Below are 14,807 nucleotides of genomic sequence, written 5' to 3'. Positions count from 1 at the left end.
AGTTGCTCCAATTAAAATGTGTCTAAGGGCACTTTTTTACATTTTACTTTCCCAAAAGAGATAAATAAAACAGGCACAGAATGAATGTTTGGTTTTACAACTTGATTCAAATCCCACGTAAAAGGTCCCAGCATAGGTGCTAGATGAAAAAAATTCCACCTTGAAGCTATATTTGATATGTGCTAAAATCAAAGTGAATAACTGAAACAAAATTTTTCCCCTATAGTATGTCCTTCTCTCAGTTTATCCACAGAAGCAAAACACAGATGTATTTTAATTTAATAAGTCCCTTAACTTTCTCTTGTATATATTTTTAATGACTCCAGACCACTGAATATTATATCCCAGGGATATTGTTACTATTTATTCTCTGAATCTCACTCACAGACCTTTCATTCTTTTGCTTAGTATGCTGCAAATTGCCTGCTCATCTGTGTCCTTCACTGCCTGGATTACTTCATGGTGTTTACATAGCAAAGCAAACTATACAACATCCCAGGGGCCCAGTGCTGCTGCCCCAGAATACCGGTGAGTCTAATTGACAACAGGATGTGCCTGTGCTTTATGGCAGGAGAACCAAGCCCTCATCACAGCCAGCCAAGCTGGAGCAATAAAACCCAGACTTCATATTCTCCCACTCCTTGGTTCTTGAGAAGCAGAAATCCCTGGTTAGCAATATGTCAGATTACCTTTAACATTATTCTTAATGTATAATAATGCAAATTAGTATCAGCAGTTATACATGTTCGTTTAAGTCGCTGATCCCATTGAAACTATTTTCAACAAGTTTAAGGTTACTTATTAATTTCTAAGGTTTACTGAGTGTCACTTTATTTTGAAATATTGCATGCTGTGAGTGATTCAAAAGTGCCTTGAATTAAATCCTTGCTTAAGTCTAATGTTTAAAGCAATTTATAGCTGAATTATTTTATATTGTTCTTGCCATTTCTCCTCTTCTCTGTGGAAGATGGGGGAGCCTTGTTTGCCACTCTGTTGCTAATGAGGGAAGCAGAAGATAATGCAACACTAACTAAGAAGGCAAAAGCAGTTTAGCTCTTTCCTTGAAGTTCTATTTGAAGAAAAATTTTTCTCTACTTGGGAAGAATGATCCTCAGGAGCAGCATCTAAAAAGAATGTCTAGTTTAAGCCTATTACCTAGCCACAAAAAGGAGCAGTAACAACTGGCTTTCTAGTTCGGTCACGTCTGCAGAGGAAGCAGCATTTTATTCCCCCATGAATAGAAAAGGATAAGGGCAAGAGTGGGTCCACAGGCATGCAGTAGATATCAGACTGCAGGAGACATCCAGGAATATCTGCATTAGTTGTTTGGAGGAAACCCACACCATCCATCCCGGGCCTTTAGAAGGCAGCATCACAGCCTAACACATAATCCTGCCTGACTGCACCAGCGCTGTTTCATTCCCTCCAGTTCTTCCTTTTCTAGCTTTCTGTTCCCTCCCACCCATAAATTTACTCTTCTGCCCAAGAAAGCTGCAAACTTCTGAGGTGCGAGATCTGTCTCGCAGAGGGAGGTCAATAATAAATTATAAAAAGTGACCAAGCAAACCCAGTTCAGCATGCTGTATACCACATACAGTGGGAACAGGGCAGCATGGAAATATCTCTGACTCAACTGTGACAGATTGCTCTAACATGAACTCTGACCTTTTGTATGGAAGAAATCTCCTTTCAGCATTCACATCTTGTTTCTTTGAAATGAAACAGTGAATTCCATGGACACTGACTGTTTACTCCAACAAAATTGCCATTCACATGGAGGTGACGCAACAATTGCTTGGAATAACCTCAAAATAGGAATATTAATCTTTCCTTTTAGTGTATTTTATATGAAAAAAAGGCATGAGAAAGTGATGATAGTGGCGTGTTGAATGTGCGCTGTATAAAATACTGCTTTTCTGCTCCCCAGGAAGAACCTTCCCTGGAAGTCAAGTATTTAATCTCATCCTCTCTTTGCAACACGCAAGGCCAAGCATTGGTATAATGATAGCACTTTTACTGTGGAAATTGCCATGTTGGGCTGTATAAGACAAACCTTTTTGAGCACAAGAGCAAGTTTACCATGAGAGTAACTTACGTGTGTTACTGTTTACTGGCTATAATGGCATTGTAAGGTGTAATGATAATCCAGGTGGGTGAACTGCCCATAACTTGGGGCCATTTAGTCAAAGTGAGGCTAAAAACTTGTATTTTTCTATTTTGGCAACAGCACTGACAGAACCCCATGCTTCCTCTTTCTGCTCTCCAGCCTGGCAAATGATACCATAGCAGCATATATGAACTGTCCAGGGAGAGACAGAAGTAGGAAGGGCTGCTTCATAGCCTGAAGAACACAGCTACTGAATGTGTAACTAAATCCCATGCCTGAATATTCTAGGTCCAATTTAGAGGCTGTGACAGTTGTGATGACAATCTTGGTATGAATTGTTCCATGAAAGATGTGTTGGGTATGTGTTTCATCCACTCCTTGTGGAAACAAAAAAGGCGCGGTGAAATTGTGTAATGCTTCCCATCCTGTTTTTTGGCCTTTGCTGTTTCTTCTGGAGAGTATGAACTTGCAGTGCCTAGGAATGAGCAAGCCCATCTGTTCCACCCTGCTGCTTAATACCCAGTCTAGCTTAGCGAGCCTTGTTTCTAACAGCTGGTGATTAAACTGTACCAGTCTGAGGTTTTGAGGGATGGTGTCATGATCTCATGCTACATGCATGTTGACATGTTCCTTTTGTCTCCTGTTAAGCTATGCCAGTGATGACAGAGGTGTGGGTCCATGATGGAAAGGGAGCAATAAGAGTTGGAGGGAGCACTTTTTAAAATTTCAGTCCTTTCTGTTCATAGAAATAGAGCTTGTGTATCAAGGTAATGCATCACACAGTGGCTGGCCAGAGAAATGTCCCATTGGGCTATGACTGAATGGAGAGACTATTGCAATAGTTTTATGTCTTTACTTCACAAAATAAAAAATACAAGTGTACTCTTTGTGCCCTCTTTATTTTGCCTGTTGAGAAAAGCATATTCTGTCAATCAAGAAAAAAGCTTCCAATTGTGTAGCCTGTTAGAATCATTTCATTAATAACATGTGTTTACTACTGGGAGAAGCAGGCTCAGTGTGCTAAGATTTTGTTTGTCAGTCAGTCATTGGAACCCCACTGTTAATCGCATACAATGGTTTGTGGTTATGCCACAATTTAACCCAGGTTTAAAAATACAAACTAGAGCCTTGGTGGTCTGCTGAGAGCAGTGAGTGGAGCAAAGGTATTGGTTGAACCTGCTTTGTGGGCTGCTGGCTTGGAGTACTGTACGAGCTAATCAAATTTATTAAATCGAGCCATGACTAGAATGCGCACATGGGTGAGTGTGGGTGGGTGCACCCAGGTTAGGCTACATTTTGGCTGCATTCTGCAGGGAGGAGGAATAGCAAGGCTTTGGCTTCCCTTCCACAAAGACAAATTGGAACCAGATATCAACTAGATTTTGAGATCTCTGGCGGTCTAATAACGAGAAGGTATTTCTTTTTGTTGTTGTGGGTTTTATTTATTGATGTAGGGAACGGCTTAGAAAAAAACTGAGAGTTTCAAAACTGAGTGCCAGTGGTATTTGATGCATGTGTGTATCATTGCTAAATTGCCCCCTGCATGCCACTTTGATGGCAATATTGCAGGCACAATCTCTGACTACACACTAACAAGGTCCGAGTGCAGTTGCCAGAAAAGGGAGAGGCATTTGGCTACTAAGAAAAAGAATACTGGAGAGGCAGTTGTAGATCTTTATATGAATCTTGACCTTCTAGCAGAGGTAGGAAGAGACAAAGGGACTAAACCATCTTTCTTAATTACAGCTAGAATATGGTATATGAAAATTCCTGTTTGCCACAGCCCTGTAGAAAGTATTGTTAATAAACTGCAGGATTTGTAGTACTCTGAGAAGAATATATTCCTTTCCAGAGATAATTATATCCATTTCTCCACATTACCCTACAGCCCAAGACATTTTGTAGGAACCTCTTTCAGATTTAAACCAATGTAAGTGTTATTTTTAAATAGCAGTGTTAGGATAAAGTCAGTTCCATACACTCTTTTTCAAATAAAACAGCATTAGCTTCAATTCCCTTATTTTAAATAAAGATTTCATAGTTTCATTTATCCTCATCACTGAAATTACAACTGGCAATATTACTGTAATTTTGAAATGCCTAAGCAGATTCATTCATGAGGGCACTGAAAAAATGTATACTTGTTTTAAATTTATATAGATTTGGTTTTTTTCACATTTCTGATTAACATGCATTAACCCCTCACTGCTAAGTTTTCTTACTAAGAAATTAGGTCAAATGGATTGAGATTTGCTGAACATACTTAGACTAGTAAAAGCATTAAGCTTGAAAATGTGTGTAATATTCAGGGCAACACTGGGTTTAACTCTAACAGTGAGTTGAAACCATCAATATTCTACAGAGAATCCTTCCCCTTTGCCCTCCTGCCCCATTTCTACCACTCACAATGTACTCCATAAGATCCTATTTTTCTGGTTTTATGGGAGCTAGAGGGGAGCTTTGGAACTGCACAGCATCTGGGACTGCTTAAACTGTGGCAAGGAAGCAGAAGACAAGTGCTAATAAGAGGTGAAGAGGTGAAGACTGAAATATCCTTATACCCAACCATAAATCTGCACCTTCTATAACTATTATAGTCAGTGAGAATATTGTATGTGGTGGCCTTTGGGATAAGACAACCGTAAACATCTCCTCCCTCCCAATTACAGTGAATTATTGTTTTAAAAATCTGGCTCTTGGAGCTTATTTTCATTTGTCTTCATTACATCTATCTGAATGTCCTTTCCATGGGTATTTAACTGATTTTTCTGTGTTTTGATGATGATGTTTCCAGTTCAGTGGCAATATGCAGGTTTATTTCAGACTTGTAAATATTTTGGAAGGAAAGTTTTTGGTAATATGGAGAAGAAACTTCTACAGGCTAATTTCTTTCAGAGAGGTAATGCTACTTGTATGTTGCACTCTTAGTTCGGTGTTTAAATGATGGCCTAGCCATGGATGACTGAAATGTGGTAGTGGCAACTCCAAGGTAGAAGTCAATCAAACATTTGCATATCCTGAATGCATAGTGTAGTTTGCAAACAGACTGGCTTGGGCAACATCATAAGTGCAGGGTGATAAGAGGTGACATGCAGAGAAATTCTGTCACCAGAGTTAGCAGTGGTACTTAGGTATCGGGAGCCTTTATTCATCAGTTCTCAAATAAAAGCCCCATAGTTGAAAACAGATGTCTTGCCAGTGAGCAATGTATAGGATCTCTGGTACCCATTCCACCAGGGTCACTCATTCTTTCCATAACATATGCTGACCATTCCTTTCCTTTTCTTGTAAACAGTATTAAACCAGGAGTGAGGCAGTGGCTTGTAAGCAACCGCAGCTGATATCAAATTTAGGAATTTTTGTATTTCAGACCCTGCGTGCCTCTGTCCAGTCATGGAATTCCCTTTTTAAGGATATAACTTGTGGGTTAGAGCATGTTCTAAGGGAAGAGAGGAGAGAGGTTGACAGAAAGAAAATAAGGATCATGTAGGCTTTGCCAGACTTGAAAAAATGTGGATGTATTAATCACCACAACCTTTGACACTTGAGCTGTATCCATGCTGCAGAGAAACACAGTCTTAACTTGGGCTGACTGACTGAGCTGAACAAAACTGTGAAAATAAAAAAAAAAAACAACAAAGACCAAACAAAGGGAAATATTTCAACCAAATGAATAGCTCAAGTTCAGCCCTGATCAGTTTATAGGCTCTAAATTTTTGGCCGTGTGTCTTATGGTCCAAACTCTGAAGTCCATGAGTTTGCATTTTTCAGCAATTTAGGTTTTTCTTTTTTATGATCACTTATTGTAGAAAAATTCAAAATAATGCTTTGTGACTGCAAATGTCTTAATTTGCACATCGTTAACACTTCGGAACTCACACATTATTGACAATGTGTACCTCTGAAAGATGCAAATGAGTGGCTGCTTAGCCTCAGTTAAGTTGTAGCTGCAGTCAAGGCTAAAACACATTCACTTGCATGGTAGAATGTGTGGAAGGTTGGTACTCTGTGCATTTTGTCTTACTCTGCACATGCAGAGCACAGGCTCAACTGCACACGTTTTTGTCCCCTCTTGTTAGGTTTTATTCTAGTCTGCACAGATGTGTCCTTTAGATTGTTTGATAGCAAGGAAACAAGAATGTTAATTAGAAGATATGAAGTGGCCCCGTTGAAGATCATACTTCTGAGGGCGGGGGTTATGTTTGAGAAGCTGAACACATCTCCACTGTCTGCCATCACACGAAATTAATTCTCTTAGTTGTGTGTCATAACTTGCCTTTTGATAGTGCTAGATGAAAAAATATCAAGTTTGAGTAAGGAGAGACTGTGTTTCCTTCTTTTCACACTGCCTTTGCCCAGCAATCCAAGGAAGGCAGATCTCCACTCAGACATATGTGCATCTTTTAGAGAGGTAACACTGTTCTGATCATCTTTTCTCTCCTGAGAGGTGAAAAGAATCAAAAGTGGTGTGGGGTTCTGGCTATATAACAAGGAGAAGGTTCAAGTCATTGCTTTAGCACCATACTCTACGTGAGAAGTTGCTCAACAAATTTTGGCAAGGAAAAGTTGCCACTAAAGATTTACCACTTGTTCACGTTGCCTTTTAGCCTTGTTTCTATCAGCTGCTGTAGCAAATACTCCAGAAGAATTGTAAGCTAACCTTGAATACGTTTTTTTTTTTTTAAATACACACACACCTACATATGTATATAGAAAGCTAAATGGAGAACTTTTGCATAAATTCCAGGCAGTTAGCAGCTGTCACACACTCTCATTCTAATGTGACTGTGAATAACATAAACGTTTCTAATCTTTCTAATATCTTTTGCCAAACACAAAACAAACAACATATTTCAGGTTGCCATGTAAAAGAAAAGAGAGTGAAGTCCTTTGGCTGAAAGACATATCAAAGCAAATATATTTAGTTGGTTCTTAAATGAAATTTAGTTTGGGGGATGGCAAGAATCACTCTCTGTGATGTTACACTCAGTGTTAGTGTAAACAGGAGTTTGGTTTTAGTTTCTCCCCCCCCCCCCATTTTGATCTTTAGATTTGTCTGTTGTTTTGCATATTGTATTAATTTTGTAATTAGCATTCCTAGGAAAAGAGCAGAATGTACAGAATTTGGACTCTGTCACCATAAAAACTATGGGTCAAGGAAGTCATTCTCCCAAAGCTGAGGATTTCTGTTTATGTGGATAAGACAAAAAAAATAGAAAAAAAAAAAAAATCTTTAAAATCTTTATCAGAACCAGTCTGATGCAAAAAATAGTTACCAAAGCTACAGGGACAGATTTTCACATGGCACTAGTACAAAAGATACATGTTCTAGTTGAAACATCATTCAACTGAAAGTGGCCTAATTTCACAGCATCAAGATCAGCTAACATGGTATTTTTCTTTCACATTTGATGACATTTCCCACTCTGTGTTTTAAACTTTGAATTTTGGAGGTAGAGAGGAGCACTGGCTAAAAATTCCTAATTTTTGAAAAAATTAATCCATATGGGGTTTACATTACTCATCCATTCTGCATTTCCCCAGAAACATTCTTCTGTAAGTAGGTGCATTCAGAGAGTGGGCAAAGGGGCTCTGAAGATCAGGCAGGTATGGAATGACAAAAAAATACAGGGTTTTGTATTATTTGAGCCATTTTTGCTGTTTTGAATGTTCTGCAGTTCAAGACTCGGATCTACATCTGTCATAGAATTTAGCACTATATATATTTTTACGTCATTTTACTCATGCTAATTGGATGGAGAAGGAATTTGGAATACAAAGGGAGTGAGGGCATCTGTGACATCTGAGTTGGGTTAGCACAGCAACACATGGATATACATAAGTGCCTGCCAGCTTTCATTTTCTGGTAATTTCAGCCTATTGTCAGTAACAGAACTTTCCTGACTCAGGATTTATGGCTGTGAACCCTTGAAGGGCTCTCCACCTCTAAATGCTGTTTTCAGCTCACATCTAGGGTGGGCATCCTGAATGCCTGGGAAGGGCAGGCTGAAGCGCTTCTGAAGGACTTGTGCTTTGATTAAAGAGAGACGGATACCTCTTTAACCTTTAAATTGTTACTGTGTCCCTATTCTATTTAACACACAGAGAAAACACAAGGCATTTGCCACAGAGATACGGCACATTTAAATGGAACTTGCCAAACCCTTGAGATGTAAGAAGTTCACTTTTACTGGAGATTTGTAAATGTTCCGTGGACAACACAATGACTAAGATATGTTAGAGTGCATGTCAGGGGTAAATTGCTTACATACCCTTCTGGTTTTGCTCTGACTACTTCTCCCTTCTGTTAAAACAACTTGCCATAGTTAGAAAGGTGGTTCCATGCCGGCCCTATAGCCCAGTCTGTAGGAGTTTGCACACACAGAGCAATGTTTGACTAATAATTCTAATTTATAAACCATCAACAATCCTAAGAACAGATTAGCCAGCAAGGACTTTTTGTGACAAATACCGTGGCACTTTTCCATACCGAACCACATAAAAGGACTCTGGGTCAGAAAAATGCATTCATTTAGGATCAAGTCTAGCAAAAGTCCCACGATTGCCAATGGAACAAGAATAACACCCCTGTTGCCAGACTTTTCCTAGGCAGTGGGTGGCCATGGATAGAGTGCTGTCCCTTCCCCCACCAACATAGTCTGTGTGTTACAAGTTGATTTCTGTTGAAGTCCAGCAGCTCCACAGTCCCAGGGTAGCTGGCTACCAGCCTGAGCTTGCATTCCTGCCTGGACTGCAGGGGCTCTGACAGCAAAGGTAACTGTGATGGTTAACTTCACTCTTGGTATGGCACAGGCCTGGTGGAAAGCCCTGACAGCTTTGGAATTGCATGCTGAGGTTCAAGAACTGAGCACACAGGAAACTAAACCGCCTGTGCCACCTCGCTGACACTGCTGTGTGCTCAGATCTCAAGATTAAGTAATTCATTTGTGCCAGGATTCAGCCTAAGTTGTGCAGCAAGCCAGAGATCTTGAGAAACACGAGCAGCCGGGTTCCTCTGAGCCAGTGTGGCAATGGATGCAGCCTCTTCTCTTTGAGCACAGACTCGGGCTTGGGTGAGGGAAGCCACTTGCAGCTACAGAGAGACCCCCAAATGCCCAAGTGAACTACCTTGTCCTGCAAGGTCACCCCAAAGCAGGTAGAGCAAGGCTGTAAGGACTTGAGAAACACATTGATCCTGTCAAACCAATGAAGATTTCAGCTGCTTAGAGAAAAGGATCGGGAAACTGATGCGCTTGGCCCATCTGTTGGATTGATGAACCTGAATGTATATTCTACTGATGAGAATGCTGTTTTTCAGCTGAGCAGAGCTTTCTCACCAAGAAGACATTTTTAGGGGGGAAAATCAAAGTGCAAAACAACAAAACAACTGAATAATTGAAATAGAAACATAATTTTGGAAGATGATGAAAGAAAATGGGAAGGGACCAGAGGGATAAAATATTATATTTTCCAGTTGCAATATTTATTTCCTCTAGTTACAGAACTCTATGATGGGTGGATAAAGGTAAATGAGACTTGTTTATAGTAGATTTATGTAAATACAGGAGAGCTTTTCCAGGACCTACATATATCCACCAAATATGAAAACTGTAATAAATTATTACAGTAAAAATGTCAGAAGCTTCCCTGAGATCAGCAAGAAAATTCCTTGATTCTTCAAACCCAGCTACACAGCTAGTCTCATGTGCTACTACCCTTACCCACATCCACAAAGGCATGAGATGAGCTTAGCAGCATACCTTGAATATCAACACTTCTGGATGTTTTACATTAATGGGGAAATTGAAGGCCCACTCTCATGCCAACTTCTGTCTTATATGTGCATATTCTTAAAGTACATGCTGCAGTTCAGTGATTGACTTTTCAGTCAAGCTAGTTCAGATTTTTGCCAAAGGGGTTGGTCCCACCTGTCCCTTCCTGTGTTTGCTGTCTCATGCCAGCACCAGCATTTGTGTCTGTAGAACACACACTTCCCCAAATACAGGGTACAGGCAACAGAGAACTGAGCCAAGTGGAAGTTACATCTCTGCAGAGCTGTATCTCATAATCCAGTATCTAAATTTCTTCACTGGTACCAGCCTTTTCATGAGTTCACTAAGTGAGAAAACCCCTTTTGTTTAGGTAAGTCCAGTTCAGAGTTACTGGGTAAATCCTGTGAGCAGTAAAGACCGTATCTGACATGTATTGATGCTGTGCTGCACTGATGGGTTGCCCAAAAGAGGCCAAAAGCCATTGCCCATGGTGAATTCCCCATGCCAGCCCAGTTCTCAGCCATTGCTGGTGCTTCATTCTTCCAGTGTGTGTTGGGCCTGATCTGAGGGATACCTTGGGCTGGGCACAGGCATGGCAGTCCTGTAGGTGTGCCACCTCATGCTCTGCTGACACTCAGCTCACATTTGCTGTGGGCTCCTGAGAGAAGGGGGAGGAGAAGAGAAGGGGAAAAAACCCCATGAGCAGAAGCTGCAAGAGCTCACAAGCAAAGACCCTCCACAAAGTTCTGTGTCCCAGATCTGATGTCTGACTCACAAAGCTCCACAAAACCCCCTTGATACTCCTCCCCGCTGGGCTGAGCTGTCTTCCCTGCTTACCTTTGATCATAAGTAGTGCATTAACTTGTATTTTGCAGTTTTCTGGGTTTGTGTCTTGCTCATACAAGAATCTATAAGATGTGGGCTAGACTCACATGTTCTCTCACATTCCTTCCAGAAGAATGTAGAAAAATCAGAATGTAGCCAGAAGTCTCCATCTAGTTTGATTTTTCTTTTCTTTTGCACTATCTAGGAGTTGCTACATGTAGGTTATTATAGGCCAAAGTTTATAACACTGCGTTTAACTGCACCTTTCACACAGCTCATAAACCAGATTTCCAATAGCTGTAATTTTAAATTTCTCTCCTTGGATGCAGTGGAAAATGTGACTTTCATGCTTTTTTGTATGTTTACAGCATCATAAATAACACACAGATCTGAAGTGTTTTAACTACATCAATATGCTGTTTTAAACAAAGTAGTGATAATATGTAGCATATAGTGTCTAGTTATTTTTATTTCTTTCAAGGCAAAGATTCCTCCTGACTGCATAATTTTTAACTTTGCATGGTTCAAGACTTCTTTATGTGCTGCACCTCAAAGTAAATGGAATTCAAAGTCAAATGAAATTTGGGTGAAGAAAGCAAGCGTGCAAAAAGCCTGTGTGTTATTGCTACTTACTTTAGGTTTTAGGATTTACAGAGTTCTGATAGACTTTTCACCAAAATTTCAATCTGTGATAGGTTTAATATCCAAAATCTTATGAAATCTTTTGACAAAACAATCCTTGAGTTGATATTTGACACAGTAATAACTTTGAATCAACCAAGAAGTTTTTCTGTTGGCAGAATTGTTTGATTATAATCAGTTTCCATAACTGCAGCGGTATGTTTATTACACATTATGTGCTTATTGCACTGTACCAATCCAACACTTTTATTAAATGAATTAATGCTAAAGAACACTGCTTCTTATTTAGGATTATATTAATATTGTGCATTATATAAATAACTGATAGAGTATATAAACTTGGTTGTTAAATTTAGCTACTGATATGATAGAAACATTTTAAGCAAATTTTTGTCTTTTAGAGGTTAAAATCAGGATGTATTTTCTATAAAGGAATGGCTGTGCTCAAGCATAGATTTCTAAGCATTTCCAACCCTCTTCACATGCAAGAGGACTTTGAGGATTTTTGGTCATAAGTGTCACTCATAGAAATGGAAAGCCCTGAATGTATTAAAAGATGGTGTGGTCTCTTGGTCAAAAAATGCAACTGATGTTCTTGAACGTTCTGCTTCAGTGAACCCCTCACACACCACACATGGAACCAGTAAAGGAGCACTGTTTCTTCCTTGAAATGGGCCATGCTATTTCGTTTGAAACAACATGTGTGTCTGCTGGGTGTTCTGTGGTTCTGTCTCAACAACATTACTCAGAGCTCAAATACAGCAGGTATCAGCCAAGGAACTCTCAAGTATCAGAGGGATGAATAAATCATTTCAAGAAACACCCATCCCTTTCAAATAGATACACAGCTATACATCTGAGACTTAACTTGTTTGAAAGAAATAGTTTTATCTCACTCTTCCAAAATTCGAGTTGCCAAAGGACTTCCAGTAACAACTTAAATGAAAGTCTCAGGAGAGGGATTGAGGCCTCAGTACTACTGAGGACTATAAAAACCAATCCCTTTCCTCGTGTCTGTTCCACTGGTGACCTCTAGTGCCCAAGAACAAGAACAGGTATTCAGAGTTTCTCCAGAGAACTGCTTTGAGAGAACGGGTAATAAAGCAGTGACCTTTTTTCAGTGTTAAAAATTCTGACCTGGGCTTTCAAATCGCAGTATTTTAAGTGCAAAATAATAATATATAAACTTAGTGTATTAGGGGAAGCAAAATATTTATGCTAATTGAAGACTAGAAGGCTTCTTATTTGTAAAAATGGATATTGTGCAAGATTATTCACATTTGGACTATCTGTTTCAGGCATTTGTCTTTTCTTCTGTGAAAAGGAACCAAACCTACATTGGAAATGTGCTTCAGCCAGCACATACTACTGGGCAGATGACCTTCAAGCATGAGGCCTAAATAGGTAACATTGTTATCAACTAACTGGAATTCAGCTGAGAAAATGTGATGCCTAAGTACCCACTCAAAGGCACAATAGTTCAGATCTTGATTTTTTAGTTATTATGTTATTTCTTTTAATGTAGCACACTCTGACATGAGACCAGGCTTTTTTCTATGGGAAGGCATAAAATTAGGAAAATATATCTTGGGTATTTCCTTCACAAAAATATTGTTGAATGGAGATTCAGAAAAGCAGCTCTGAACTTCACTGTTGCCCTGTCAGCTATGGAAGCAATGGGCAGTTACAAAGGTCCAGGCATTCCATATTTCTTGGGCAAAGTGCTTTGGTAGATCTGACTTCCATGAAGTCCATCTCTGCCTGTGACTCAGACTTAAGTTAATGAGATACTTTCTTTGGCTAATGTTAACTCAGTGATGTGTAAATAGCAGATAGCTCATGTTTAGCAGTGTTAACAGGAGTAGATTAAACTGTGCTCTGAGAGAACATGCTAGAGAGAAGTGCTAGAAAATTGTGTATGAAGGAGCTAATAACAGAATGTATGCATTAATACTTTGCAGATGTATATTTTAATAGAAACAAGATAAAGCACAGGAATTATGCTTACAGCAAGGCTGGAATCTCAGATCTCTCCTTCCAAGACTGTCCCCTAGCCAATAGCAGGAATCACAGAACTACAGAATATGCTGAGTTGGAAGGCACACCATCAAGTCCAACTCCTGGCCCTGCACAGAGAACCCCAAGAGTCACACGATGTGCCTGAGAACACTGTCCAAATGCTTCTTGAATTCTGCCAGGTTTGGTGCTGTGACCACTTCCCTGGGGAGCTTGTTCCAGTGCTCAAGCACCCTCTGGGGAAAGAACCTTTTTCTAATGTCCAACTTAAACTTCCTCTGAGTTTTACTCTCACATCCTGCCCACCACTCCTAAGTATTTTTCTGTACTGTAATTGAGTTTTAACAGACTCCCAGTAGTCTCCCAGTTAGTGGTAAAGGACATTGGCAATGGGAACTTGAGCCACTCTGGCAGTCATGCTTGCACAGCCTTAGCTCAGACCAAGGCCTCTTTGTAGCTACACTCCCCAGACTCATGTAGACAGGTTCCCTCACCAGCCCCAGGTTTCCCAGAGTAGAGGCTGAGACATCTGGTTCCTTAAAGCAATTTAATCGTGGTGCAACAACAAAACTACAGCTCAAGCTGGCACCTCCAAATAGGGACCCCAAACAAAGGAATCCCTGGGCTTTTATATTCCTCAACATCATATTGATGAAGGAATTGTATCTCTGGGTGCTCTGAAATGTAATCTCTTACACAAGAGATGGGCAGTTACCCTCTTCTCTGATTATGTTGTAAAACAGAAGGATGCTATGATGGATTCTAAATTGAAAGTCCTGGATGAATGAAGGCATTGTCCTGCAGCTCTGTGCCAGGAGTCTGTGTCAGAGGGAGCTCAGCATTGTAGTGCCATTGCTGCTGCAGAACAAACCTTTGCTGTGATGTGGTAGCACACAGCTCAGCCTGCAGGCTCCATAGGTTGCCACTCTGACCTTCCTTCATCTCACTCATCACTGCACAGACATCTTCTGCAGAGTTCTGATGTTTCCTCCAGAGATCAAATGCCTAAAGCTCTTTGCTGTTTCAGTTGTTTATTGGGTCTTTCCTGAGAGGGCTAATGGCCTAGGGTCGAAGAATTCAGCCTTGTAGTTACTGAACACCTCCTGAGTAAAAGCATGTGTATGGATGTGTAAGAGACAGAAGAGAGTGTGGGAATGGGAAGGAGAGGAGGTGTGTACAGAAGCTGGTCTTCCCTGTAATATAAACCATGACAAATCCTCTTATACATAGAAAGATGTGAGTGCAATCTTAAAATCTGTGTGTTGGGTGGCAAAGCTGATTACATGACTTCATTCCTGGTGTCATTTGATGGCTGTGGGCAGTGAGCACAAGCCACCTAGCTGCAACCTTTTAAGATTTCTGCAGCTTATATGAGAACTTAACAGGACAGTAAATTGCAGTAGCTGACTGCATACAAAGTGCAGCAATACTTCGGAATGGGGAGA

At 40.2% G+C, this 14,807-nt stretch overlaps 1 long non-coding RNA gene across 1 annotated transcript; it reads left to right on the top strand.

The window, feature by feature from the left end:
* Nucleotides 1-392: 392 nt before the first annotated feature.
* LOC137472531 (uncharacterized) lies at nucleotides 393-13,385 on the top strand. The gene is made up of 3 exons (XR_010998246.1): nucleotides 393-528; nucleotides 12,645-12,750; nucleotides 12,872-13,385. It is a non-coding gene; the product is annotated as an uncharacterized lncRNA (long non-coding RNA).
* The last annotated feature ends 1,422 nt before the right edge of the window (nucleotides 13,386-14,807 follow it).

The sequence above is a fragment of the Anomalospiza imberbis genome, chromosome 4 (genome assembly GCF_031753505.1).
Source record: "Anomalospiza imberbis isolate Cuckoo-Finch-1a 21T00152 chromosome 4, ASM3175350v1, whole genome shotgun sequence".
Lineage (NCBI taxonomy): Eukaryota > Metazoa > Chordata > Aves > Passeriformes > Viduidae > Anomalospiza > Anomalospiza imberbis.
Note: the sequence above shows the minus strand (reverse complement) of the source record. Positions and strands in the feature narration are given on the sequence as shown.